This window comes from Microtus ochrogaster, chromosome 16, assembly GCF_000317375.1.
Source record: "Microtus ochrogaster isolate Prairie Vole_2 chromosome 16, MicOch1.0, whole genome shotgun sequence".
NCBI classification, from domain to species: Eukaryota; Metazoa; Chordata; class Mammalia; order Rodentia; family Cricetidae; genus Microtus; species Microtus ochrogaster.
The window spans coordinates 21587723-21601370 of record NC_022018.1 but is presented as its reverse complement, the minus strand read 5'-3'; the positions used below and the strand labels follow the sequence as shown (position 1 = coordinate 21601370).

The 13648-nt window shown below is 43.5% G+C and overlaps 1 protein-coding gene across 2 annotated transcripts in view; it reads right to left on the bottom strand.

Moving 5' to 3' along the window:
* Frmd4a (FERM domain containing 4A) overlaps window positions 1–13648 on the bottom strand; it is a 592091-nt gene that overhangs the window by 530488 nt on the left and 47955 nt on the right. The gene's annotated exons all lie outside the window — the stretch shown is intronic.

The following is a 13648-nucleotide window of genomic DNA, read 5'->3' as shown; positions in this document are numbered from 1 at the left end:
CCAAGACTTGGGAGATAAAAGTTAAAATAATTAATGTAGAGCTCAATAAAATCTATAAAAAATATCCAGTAGTGTTCTTCAAAAAAAGTTAAAATGATTCATTTAAACTATCTATTTATTCTTATTTTGTGTGTATTATTGTTTTGTCTGAGTGTATGTCTGTGTGGGGGTGTCTAATCCCCTGAAACTGGAGTTACAGACAGTTGTAGTGGGAACTGCTGGCTACGTTCCTGCCGCCCGGCCAGCTTTACCAGAAATAATTACACAGAAACTGTATTCTTTTAAATACTGCCTGACCCATTATATCTAGCCTCTTCTAGGCTAATTCTCACATATTAATTTAGCCCATTTTCTAATAATCTGTGTAGCACCGCTAGGTGCGCTTACCGGGAAAGATTCAGCATGTCTGACCTGGTGGCTTGCTTCATCGCTTCTCACTCTGAGAGGAGCTGCGTGACGTCTGAGCTCACTTCTTCTTCCTCCCAGCATTCTGTTCTGTTTACTCCTATCTAAATTTTAACCTATCAGGGACAAGGCAGTTTCTTTATTTAACCAATGACCTTCCTCCATCAAGTTGTGAACTGTTATGCAATTGCTGGGAACTGAACCCAGGTCCTCTGGAAGAACAACCAGGGCTCTTAACTGCTGAGCCATCTCTCCAGCCCCAAAATGTCATTTTTCTAGAGATGAGAAAATAGATCAGTTGGCCAAGTGCTTGCCTTGCAAGCAGGAGGATCTGAGGTCAGTCCCCAGAACCCCCATCTTTAAAAAGCTGACCATGGGAGTTGGTGAGATGGGTTGGTAGTAGGTAAAGGTACTTGCTATCAATCCTGATGTGCCAAGCTTGATTCCTGGAACCAACATGGTAAGAGGAGACAACCAACTCCCACACATTGTCCTCTGACTTCCACATGTGCACCTGACTCAATTGTACACACACACACACACACACACACACACGACTGATAAAATTTTAAATGGTAGCATGCATTTGTAATCCATATATTAGGGAGGAAAGCCTGCTGTCCAGGCAACCTTGTCCTCTTTGGCAAGTTCCAGGTCAGTGAGAGACCCTGTCTCAAAGAAGAGGGTGGACAATGCCTGAGGGTGTCCTCTGGTTCCCACACGTATGTGCACAGACACGTGCACCAGAACCCATACATACATGTGTCCACACGCATGTATACCTACAACACAAATACAAATGCAAATACACTCACTGAGAAATATCAATTTTGTAATAAAATCAGTACGATTATGATGTGCTTACTCAAGTGTAGGGATTGACAAGTGTCCATCATACAATGTCAAAGGTGCTACAGTGATCTGCGGCTCCTGGATCAAAGATGCTGTCTGACATTGTGTTGATGTAGTGTCCAGTGTGGATGTCAAGTTTAGGAGCAGAAGAGACAGTCTGACACATGCCAGGAAAGATATCAGTCCCATAAAGAAAGAATGTCTAGGTTGTTTTGTGGGGTGGAGTGACCGTTCCTGACACCATGCAGGCTGTTCCTAGTCCACTGTGATAGGCCGAGCACTTGACAATTAGCTGCCTGACTCCAGCCCCCACCCATTACTTAGTCCTCGGATGAGGCCTTTAATGTTTCTAGGCCACCAATATCTTCATCTCTAAAAGGGAACAAAAAATAGTAATTTTTCCTGAGCTGATGGCAAGAACCAGAGGAAATAATCCAAATAAGATATGTTATATCCCTGATCAAAGTATCCTATAATAAGAACCCAGTGCTGCCTGGATCTTAGAGTTTCAAAGGGCATTTGAAACTCTATTTAAAAAAGTGTTCTTTTCACTATGATGATTATTTTAAACTCTCTCATTCAGTGCCCTTAGTGTAAGATAATCTAATTAAGGGGAATAGAGTGTGATGCAGGCCTGCGCGTATCAGGGAAAAGTGAGAAAGTATTCGTTGATTTGGTGTCTTACCCTGTCGGTCTCTACAGAGAGTTGGCAAATATCCTAGGATTTGTGTTATACCGAGGAAACCCATTACTTCCAGAATGAAATCGTGTGTGTGTGTGTGTGTGTGTGTGTGTGTGTGTGTGTGTGTGTATGTGTGTGTTCTTGTGGGGGAAAACCTGTGTTGTTCATCTACCTTTGAGACAAGGTCTCTCACTGGCCTGAAGTTCACCAACTGGGTAGCCAGTGAGTCCAGGGAGTCTCCTGTCTACTCTCCCAATCCCAGGATCACAGGTGAGCATCACCATAGCTGTCTCTACATGGGCCCTGGGATCAGACACAGGTCCTGATGCTAAGCTCTTCGCCAGCTGAGCCACCTCCCTGCCCTGCTGCGGGATGTTGAGTCATATGCTTCATCTGTACTGACTAGAGGTTGATTTTGGCGATCCCACATCTCTCCAGATGTGAAAAGTGTTCTGGGTTGGGGAAGAGAGGGAAATCAAATAGTCCTCAACTACGAATCACTGTTTATCCCTCAAGGACTTTTTGTTAGAGTCAGGTAGAATTTGGAAAGGTGTCTGAAGTTTATTAGTAGTCGTTTTTGGTAACATATGATTGAACCAGCAAACAAAAGAATTTTATTTCTGTTTCATTTGATGCTGGGAACTCCTGGTGAGTGCTATGTTCTGCATGTATACTAACACTTGGAAAAGCACAGAGCAGAAAAATCTGTGTGAAAAATGTTTCCCCAATGATTAATGATAGAAATCCAATACACTCATGAAAGAAAAATAAATGAAGGAGGAAAAATTCATATTTTCATACTTCAGAGTGCACATTCATTTAACCAACCTTAATATTTTTTCTAATCTTGAAGAGACTTCAAGAAATGTAATTGCAAATATAGTCAAAAGTTAATTACACTATTATAAATTATATCCTTTTACCACTCCCTGGGGAACACCAGGAATTTGAGGGTGAGTGGATGTGTATAAAAATACATTTTGAAGTTAATAAATGATTTACATCATCAAGGTGGCATAAATACAAATTTTCACACTGAGTCAGTGAAATGATCAAGAGCAAATTTTCTTCTTTGGAATTCCTAGGACACATTTGAGTTGGAGCCTTGCTATAGCTGCGTGTGACAAGACCCTTCTTATCTGAGTGACTCAGTGCCTGGAGCAGGCAGACAGATGCAGTTAGCAGAACAAAAGCATGCAAAGATGATGTCATCACTGGAAGTCTGCAAATAAAATCCACGGCTGAACTGAGAAAGGGCAGGTAATTGAAGTACAAGAATCTGACATGTTAAAAATTATTTTTAGTGGTTTATTAAACATTTTTGCCTATGTATGCTTATGCTGTGTGTACGCATGCTGCTGTGTGTTAATGCATGCATGTGTACATACATATAGAGGCCCAAAGGAAGCTGAAGCAGTTTTTCAGTTTCTACCTATCCTGTGGTGGCCTCCGTTTATAGTCACATTTCAAGAGTGTTAAAAATATCACTACATTTTAATTGACTACTAAAGGCAGTTGCCTGCTGAGCATATGCCTTTGGAATAAGAGCCATGAAACTACCATTGAGGAAACTTTCTACGATTTGGTTAAAGTAACTGAAGGGCAAGAATGAAGAACCCCCAAACACTCCCATTTCCCTGCTTAAATGACCGCAGGTGAGACTGTAAATCGTGCTGCTATAGCTCTGGGATGATGTGGGGGGACAAGGATGTGGGTTGGTGACCGAGAGTTAGGTGTGTGCATTATCATATAGCGCCACTGTAAGGCCAGGGAGCTGGCTTTTTAGGTAATGTGCTTGCTATGCCTAAAGACCTGACTTCAAATTCCCGAGAATGTATGTGAAAAGTCTGAGCTTGGTGATGCATACCTATAATTCCATAGGAAAGCAGAGACCAGAGGATCCCTGGGACTTAAGCTCCAAGTTCAATGAGAAAGCTTGTCTCAAAAGATAAGGTAGAGGGTGATTGAAAAGGTACATGATATTGATCTCTGGTCTACACACACACACACACACACACACACACACGCACACGTACCCCCCTCTCCCCCCACTCACACAAGCACATGTGCCCATACACACTCTCTCTCTCACTGCTAGCCAGAGTCAGGAAAGAGTATACACAGGCTGGTTGTATCCAACCACTTTATAGAAGTCTTCAAATCTTTCACGGTCACATTCCTTCTTCATTGCTGCTATGACATCATCACAGACTTAGTAGCCTAAGGACACATATTTAACATCTTACAGTAGCATAGGGCAGAGGCCTGGCATGAGCTCAGACAAAGTTGTGAGCTTTAGGGGAGAATGTTTCCAGCCTCCACAGCCCCCTCATGGCTTGCCTCGTGGTCCTTGTCTTCATTTTCGAAGTCAGCACTGTGCCTCTCTCTGGCCTTACTTCTGTTCTCACATATCTTTCTCTGATCTTCAACTAGAAAACGTTCGTTCCCACCCTTCTGTGGTGATTCTGCTGGCTATGTAGCTGAGCTGGCCATGAGTTCATGGCAGTCCTCCTGCCTCAGCCCCTCAAATGCTAGGATAATAGGTATGTGCCATCATGCCCTGATAAATCTTTAAGCTTAAATATATTTGCAAAGTGAAGATGGCTTTGAGATGCTAATTTGATTAAATTAAGGGTTAATAATTGAAAACTAACAGTGATTAATTAATAATAACGAAGGGACCATCATTAAGGGAATCGGTGATCTGGTCTCAATGATTTCAGTCATTAGTCACCGTGCTGCAACAGGCGCTGAACTGGTGGCCTCTCTTCTGCTGAAAAGGAGGCTGGACATTTAATTGAGCAGCCACAGGCATTCTGAGCACCTGGCCTGGACATCCATCCTGGGTGGGAAGAGGCTCTCTCGATGCGAACAGGCACTGTCCAGTTATGGGTGGGAGAAGGTAGGGAATGACTTCACACTCTTTGAATCTTGACTGCTGCCTTCACCTCCTGCCCTTGGATGTCAGAACTCCAGGTTCTGCCACCTTTGGACACCCTAGGACCAGCATCCTGTCCCCTCCTGTTTGGCCTAGGCTGAGGTATTATTGATTATGATTAACTTTTGGCTTTATTGGTCATGAAGCCCCTAAACATGGGCTGAGGCCTGTTATCAGCCCTCTTTCTCTATACTGAGATGCCCTGGTATAAGACTTGGCAGCCTCTGTTTCCACATGTGCCGGTTCCCTTAAGTGTCTCTCCTAGTTCTCCATACCCTAATGTCTGTTCCTCGGGAGAACCTTGGCCCAACTCTGTTTGCCACATAAAGCAGCATACTGAGTCTGAGATTTAAAAAGACTACTCTGGGGAAGCCAGAATCTTCTCTACCACAATGGTCCATGATCTGAAAGCCCCTGAGTCCCGTATCCATTCCTGTACTTTAATGGGGGAAATTCCCCCTCCCAGACCTAAGCACTGCGGCGAGCATCTGGACATAGTCAGATAAAACCCGCAGACACAATTTTCCCTGCTTCACGTTCACCCTGCGAACCCATTATTGGTTTTAACCATTCACCTAGCAAACTCCCAAAGGTTCTCCTGAGAACGCTGTTAGGACAAGTGCTAGCATGTGGCTATGTTCTGTGACTGCTTAACAATAGATTTCAATGTCTGGGTATGGGACAACTTCGACTCAAACAGTGCTATGATTTAACAACTAGCTTCCACAAAAAAAATAAATAAATAAAGCCACTTGGAAGATAGCGAGGCATTTCTCAGACATTCTGAAGGATGATCTGCACTTTGAAAACTGTACTTAAGTACATTTTAATTTGTAATGTAAAGCTCTCTGAAACTGCAGAGTGACCACAATAGTAGCATTTATTATAAAGTGCCTTATTATAAAAAATTATTTCAGTAGAACTTTTATAGTAATTGTCTTTGTACATTTATGATTATCTTAAATTAACAATTAGGTTTAGCAATGAAAAAAGTTCCTTTACCCAACTATTTGGTAAGACGTTCAGAAAGAAATTTACTACACTGATAAGCTTAAGAGAGCCTCTGTTGCAACAAGAAATAAATCCTAATACCTCAAAAATCAAATATATTTTTTTATCATGAAAAGCCTGGTATAGCTTAAGTAGCCTTATCCCATCTCACAGCATATGACAGGAAAAGTGTAACCGAAGAGGTCATGCTAGTTCTTAACTTCCTCAACTAGAAAGTGATACATAATTTCATAGAACCGCTGACTAGACATAGTGACTTGAGTAGTCCCAGTTCAAAGGAGCCTGGGTAATTTAAGAGAGGGTATGCATCGCATAACAATTTCCTTCAGAGTTGAAATGCTCCATCTTGGAGAGAAGCTCATTAAGACTCAGGATGCTCTAAAGTAGTGGTTCTCAACCAGTAGGTTACGACCCTTTCACAGGGGTCATATATCAGATATCCTGCATACCTGATACTTACTTTACAATTCCCAACAGTAGCAAAAGTACAGTTATGAAGTAGCAACACAATAATTTTTTGATGGTGGGTTATCAGATCATAAGGAACTGTATTAAAGGGCCATAACATTAGAGAACCTCTGTTCTAAAGGAAGCCTAAGACTCAAGAAATTCTCAGGGTCGGTTTGCAGTGACTCAGGAAGTTAACAACTCACAAGTCTCAGGAAACTCCTGAAAATGAAAAGATGTGCAAGCTCCCCTCCATCCTCAAGGTATATAAGCTTTAAGAGATGCCAAAGATTCTCCAACGGGGTGATCTACCTCTAAGTTCTATAGAGAGAGTTCCAGGGCTCCAGTTTTTGTGAGTTTCCATCCAGGCTGGGGTGGGATTTCAGTGATGCAGCTGTCTTTCAGCCATCCATTCTCCTGAGGGCAACTCCTCATGTCTACTCCTATAAATGATTCCAGTAACCTTCACCAGGATGGACTTGGAGTGTCATTACCTCAGCCTGCCATTCCTGTCTGGGTTGCAGAGATGTTTGTTCTTATCACCCCAGGATACAGCAAGGGTCATTTGTTAAGGACCACTGCATTTTACCACTGTCTCTTGCTTCCTCGTCATTCACTTACTTTGCTGTATTATGAAAGATGAGCAAAGAGCGGGAGAAATAAAGGGATCTGCATCTAAGTTAACCAAGATGCTCCACCCCAACACCTCCTCCCATGTTCTGCCATTTGGCAGCTTTGCGGTTTTCTGAAAGTCAGATCTTTTCTCTGCTCTCAGACAGTTTCCTGAGGTTCTTTAGTGTCACTAACTTCCATGAAAGTCATAGGAATTTAAGGCATGACACTTTGAAGCCAGACCACGTTTTCCGCTGGTTGCTTTCCCTTAGGTGGTCAGTCATGTTGGAGCACTCTAAGCCTATTCTTCACGGACGGGGTTAAATTCCACTGTCTCTGAAATGTCTGAAGTTAACACATGAATAAATTTAACTTACAAATATTTGACCCAAATAGACACCTTGATATTTGAAATTCCATACTATGTCCTTTGTAAAAACATCCTCTCCCTGGGGACTATGAAATAAATGATTCTGCTCCCCTAAAAGATGCATATAATAAATGCCAGTTCTCTAGGCTACAAGTGCCCCATTTTTTTGTTCATCTCTGATCAAATATTTAACCTTTGTTTCTTAGCCATAACACTTACTTTTCATCAAATTCCACAAAATAGCTTTTCAAATCAAGTAGTAAAACAGGCAGTACAAATTCCCACAAGCTGGTAATATGATACACACACACACACACACACACACACACACACACACACACACACACGGGGCAGGGGATCAATCCTGATTGCTTTTTCCAGTTAAAACAGCTTGGGAGAGGTGAGGTTTAACCTTTTCATAGATTCTTCCAGGCCCAGGTACTATATGAAGACATGGCAAGAGCCATGATAGAGACTAATCCCATATCTGCAACTGTGACTCAAGAGCCCTTGCTTGTATCAGGGGATCTGATTGCTTTGGGAAGAACTGGAAGGGAGAATTTGCTCCTTTAAGAAAGCTCATGAGTCTCAAGATTTATGACTTGTCATAGAGAAACTTTAATGGTCCAGACATTCAACAATACCTTTGAACTGAGTGTGGTGGTATATGTCATTAATCCCAGCATGTGAGAGGTAGAGTCAGGTGGATCTCTGTGAGTTCAAGGCCAGCCTGATCTACACAGTGAGATCTTGTCTCAAAAACAGCAACAACAAACAAACAAACAAACAAAAAACCTTTTGAACTCTTACTAGCTTTGAAGGTTTGACTAGAGCAGCAGAAAACCTATAGGTTTGGGGAGGAGAATTTAGAGGTCTGTCCTTCTTTCTCGTTAATGGTTATGATTATTATTGTTTACTAATGATGCGCTTCTAGGGTGGTATGCATGAATCTATTTTACAGTTCAAAACTAAACATCCTGGAACACAGAGAAAAAGGTCATTCTTTTCAGGTCACACTGTAGTTGATCTATGCTTGGTTTTTTTTCCCCACTACATTATTTTGCCCTAAAAGAGGCATGGTTCACTATGAGAAGTGGGGAGGCTGTGGAAGACCTGAAACCACGGAGAAAGGATAAAGGAAATCATGACCTTGGAAAGCAGCTACAGTTGCCAGCATGGTATGACTTCAATGCACAGCTTAGGAATGAAGCCAAGACTGGGAACTGGGAACCCACTAATGTCTTTTTCTATGATTGGAACCACAAGTTCCAAACCTCAACCAAGGAGGAGTTGGAGAAAGGAAAGGCTAACGAGGATTCCATTTTAGAAACCTGATAATTAGCACACATTTGCATCAAAGGGATCTTGTCCAGCTCAACTCCAAGCCCAGTATGCATCTGTAGCATCCTTGGATTGGCCAGCCAGGCAGGTCAGGGTACACCAGAGCTGTTTCCAGGGGCGACTGAACACTTCTTCTCCAAGGCCCTCCTTTCTCCTGTTTTGTGTTTCCACGTGAATGCTGAATCAGGTCTTATTCCTGCTCCTGGGATTAGAAATGGGATTTTAATTTCCAGGTTAACTCTGCTTCTTTCTCAGTGTTTAGTCTCAGAACATTCTAGAAGGTCTGCTCTGTTTCCTATAGTCTTAGGTAGGTTTCCTCCTGTCCTGGCTAAACCTTCAAAACACAGGTCCTAACTCCAACTGCTGGCTCTTCCATCCTGTCTCCACAAGGTCATCTAGCTCCTCCCTGGCATCTCAGCCCCTCCCAAACAAGACTGATAGTGTAAATCCACTGGAAATATCCGTTGTTGCCATGGTACCGTGTCAGGCAGCACAGATGAACAGTGTATTGGGATTTGGAAAGCATCTTACTGTGGCTTTTAACCTGACTCTTCAGGCACTGTGCATCTCTGTGAACAACCGTGTGGTCGATGTCCTGATAATCATGTATTTTGTCACCATGACTGAATACGTGGCAAGAAGCGATATAATGGAGGAGCAGTTAATTTGGGCTCAGGGTTTGAGATGACAGAGGCCAGTATTGCTGTGAGCTTGACTCCTTACAAGAGGCTATGGCTGCAGTGGACCAGAAACAAGAGAGCTTGGACCAGGGTTAGAACTGGGGCTAGACTGCACTATGACAAGCCTGTCACCGCTCCACCCCCTTAGTGACCCACTTCCTACATCTAAATCCCATCTCCTAAAGGTTTCACCTCCTAAAATAGCACCACCAGCTGGGGACCAAGTGTCTGAACACACGAACCTGTGGGGGACTCTTTGCAACTATACCATAACAGTGGCCATTTGAATAAGTCTCTGCAAATACATCAGACACCATGAAGAAAGGGAGTAGAAGAGAGGGGAACAAAATGTTCCCAAGAGCAGGGAATAAGGCCATTGGGCATTTTACTTAACATTGCTGAAGTTACTTCAATTTGTTTTGAAGTTTAACCAGACCGCAAGCAATGAATTGATGGATAAATGTAAATATTTATGAATTTAGGTAAAATTATTTTTTCCTATCAGAATTCCACTTCTGGTCATATTGTCATTATCATTATTATTGTAGTTATTATTTGGGGGTTCAGGGCAGTCTATCCTAGGCCATTGTGCATACCAGGTAAATGTTCTATCACTGAGCTAGCTCCCCAGCCCATTCCTGGTCTTTAAAACTCAACAAAAACAGAGATGAAGAGACCTGCTCTTGTATTGACTTTGCAGTGTTTGACCTTGGTCAAATCACATGACTTTTAGGGGCTGTTCTTTCCTGCAGAGAAAGAGCATACCATTTTAGTTAATTTGTGAGGTCTTGGCTCTAAAATTAATGCCAGAATTGCTAAGTTTCATGGCCATTGGCTTTAGCACACTGGCCATCCCAGGACGCTGACAGCTCATGAGAGATACAAACAGCAGAGAAGCTAATGTGACCAGTTTGACAAGCAGGCAGAGTTGTGACCCAATATGGACACTTCCTCTAGGGAGTCTCCCTGAGACTTTCACAAAAGCCACTTGCCGCAAATCCTGCCACCCAGCATTTGCTTTCTGATGGCTTCTTGGAAGAGCTATTCAGAGGGAAGAATCTCTTCAGAGTGTCGTAATGAGTGAGGCCCTACTCAAGAGGCCATGCAATGCAGGAACTCAATGCCCTCATTTCAGAGTACAAACTTATCCCTTTGGCCCTCTGCCTCTGGCTTCTGTCCCTGCCCTGGTAAGTTCAAAGTGGGATAAAACTGCACAGGAAAAGCCTTGCCTTGGTGTCATGAGCATCCTCATTCTTGAGACCAGAGGAAAAGGCCAGAAAGGGACTACAGGGGTTCTTGGCCACCACCTGCTTCTCTGAAGGGCGAATCCTGGACCTTTCTGAGGCTGCTTGCCATACTCTTTCCTCCTCAAGTTCCCACCTCTGTGGGATGCAGGAGGCAGGAATGCTAAGCGATATCCAGGGTTGTCTGGGAGAAATGAGGATGCTTTGGACTGCATGTACTCCTTGCCAAACTCCCAATTCTATGTTGAAATCTCATCTCCCAAGAGTACTGTATTCGAAGATGGGGCTTTGGATTTGACACCCCCAAAAGAGGGGTCCCCAGAGAGCTTCCCTATCTCTTACACCACGTGTGAGGAAGTGAGCTCTAACCAAAATCTTCCAGTGATTTGCTTTTGTACTTACCAACTTCGAGAACTATGAGGAATAAACACATTACTTAAGCCATCCCATTTGCAGCATCTTGTTACAATAGCCTGTGATGGTTAATCTTGATTGTCAACTTGTATAACGGGGAGATGTCTATAATTAATAGGACACCTGCTAGGTGTGTCTATGGGGGCATTTGCAAGGAAGACTGATGTGTATGAGTGGAACTAAAAGCACCAAAGCCTGCCTTGACTGTGGGGAACATGGTCCAATGGGCTGTAGGCCTGAGTTGAATACAAGTGTGGAGGAGGAAGCCAGTTGGTGCACCACACAAGCCCCACCCTTCACAAGTAAACGCACGTACTGCTGTTGCCGCCATTGCCTACACTGCACTACTGGTTTCTTCAGCCCCTCAACCTGACACACACCAGTGGATCCAGATGGAACCCATGCCTTCCGCTTTGGATGATAGCTGTATCGTTGTGCTCCCTTGCTCTGAGGCGTCCAGCTTCTTAGACTAAGTCCCAGATCCCTGTCTCTGGCTCTGCAGCTTGCAGACAGCTATTGATGCTTGTCTCGGAGAGATGGAGGATGCTTGGACGGAATGTGTACTTCTCCCAACTCATGAGTCTACCCATTGAGACCCTCCTAACTCCCCACTGAACGAGCCAAGTTCGAAAATATCCCAATTGCGGATTCTATTGTGTTCTTCCAGATAACCATGGTGAACACACGGCCTAAGCACCCTAACACAAGGAAGTCATCTTGAAAGGGCAGGGGGGAGGGAAAAAGGGACACAGACGGAGAGAGACAGAGATAGAGACAGAGAGATACACAGAGGCAGAGACAGAGAGAGAAAGGAAAGACGGAGAAGAGAAACCCCTCAGCAAATGAGGACAATAAGGAGGCAAGCCCTCCCCCCAGTTTATCTACCCTTGCTTTTCTATCCCTCCTAGCCTTTCCTCTCTGCTGCCAAGGGCCTAGCATGCTACCTGTGACATTGAACTTATGACAAATTGGAGCTCAACATTTCAAGTCAGTTTGAAATAAGGCCCCCCCTATCCCAAAGGCATGGATTGGCCATGTGGGGTTCTATTCTTAGGTCACTCAGGAACTAAATCTAAGGAGTAGTCGCTTTTAATTCAAACTGCCTTTGTAGGAATTTAACAAGTGACCAGTAGTACAGTAACTATTTGTTACTTTTCTTACCAGAGTGGCAAAGCTCCTGACAGAGAGAGGCAAGCTAAGAAAGGAAGGATTTGTTCTGGCGTGAGGCTTAAGGGGATGCGGTCCATCATGGTGAGAAGACCTGGCAACTGGGGAAGCATGTGTCACAAAGCTTAGTTAGATCTGGGCAGATCAGGGTGCAGAAAGCTAGGCTGGAACCAGAGCCGGATCAAATCTTTCACCCTCAAGAGCCACCGCTGCAGTCTTATTGCTGCCTGCTTCCCCAGACAGCACAACCAACTGAAGAGCAAAACTCCGAACACCATAATCCAATAGGAGATACTTCGCATTCAAACCATAAACCACAAACCACAGGACCACCTGTGTCCAGTCCTTAGCGCTCACATTACAAGTGCATGGTACCATGGCTGGCGTTTTTGTGATGGTTTTGGGAACCAAACAGAACTTGTTCTGTTCAGCGAGCATTTTACCAACTAAGCCATGTACCCCACCCTGCTAGAAGCTTGTCTTTCAGAATCCTTTCTTGGAATACACTAGGCTAGTTTTTTTTAAAAAAAATATTTATTTTATTTTATTTTTTTAACTAGAGCAAAAGCCCCAAGAAGTGTCATGGGTTCAGTGGATCTATAGCTAACATTGGGAAAGACTCGCTGGCCCCTGGCTGGAGTTTGAATGAGTGCTTGTGTTTTGCACTTGATCATGTAAAGTAGACAGCACATCCTTTCCCTCCCAGAGCTCAGCCTGATCTAATGAAGCAATCAGCTTCTTCTTGTCTGACAAAAGTTACAGAGACCAGAGCTGGGAGAGCAGGAGTGCAATCTTTTTACCTTTTCTATTTCGCTTTTTAATCTTGTGTTCTTAGGAAGAAATATATGGTTTTCTTTCTCCTACTTAATTGTGGCTTCATGTCTGTCCCTCTTCCTTTTGTCTCTAGTATTGCATTCCCTTGGTTCATCACTCAAGGAAAACATGGGCATTTATTTTCTTTAACATAGCTTGCTGTTAAAGAAAATAGCAATTTTAGGGTGTGCCCACCACCTGGGCCTAGCCTCCATTGCAATAACCTTGCTCACACTGATCCGTGGGTATTCAGAGAGTGTGAGGCAGATTCGACCTAAGCCCATTGTCTTAGTCTGTTTGCTGTTGCTATAACAGAATCCCACAGATTGGCTTCTTTATGAAGAAAAGATTCAGGGTCGGAGAGATAACTGAGGTGGTAAAGTATCTGATATGCAACATGAACATCCGAGCTGGGATCTCTGGGACTTATGCAAAAAAATAAAATAAAAAGCTGGGGATGGTAGAGCACACCACACTGGAGTGGTACAGACAGATGGACACCTGGGACTTATTTGTCACCTACCATCACCTTAGCGTAACCTAATGAATGAGTCCCAGTGAGAAACCCTGTCTCAGAAAACAAGATGACTGTATTGTAGGAATGACAGCTGAGGTTGACCTTTAATCTCCACACACACACATGAGCACAAACAAGCATGGGCAATACACATA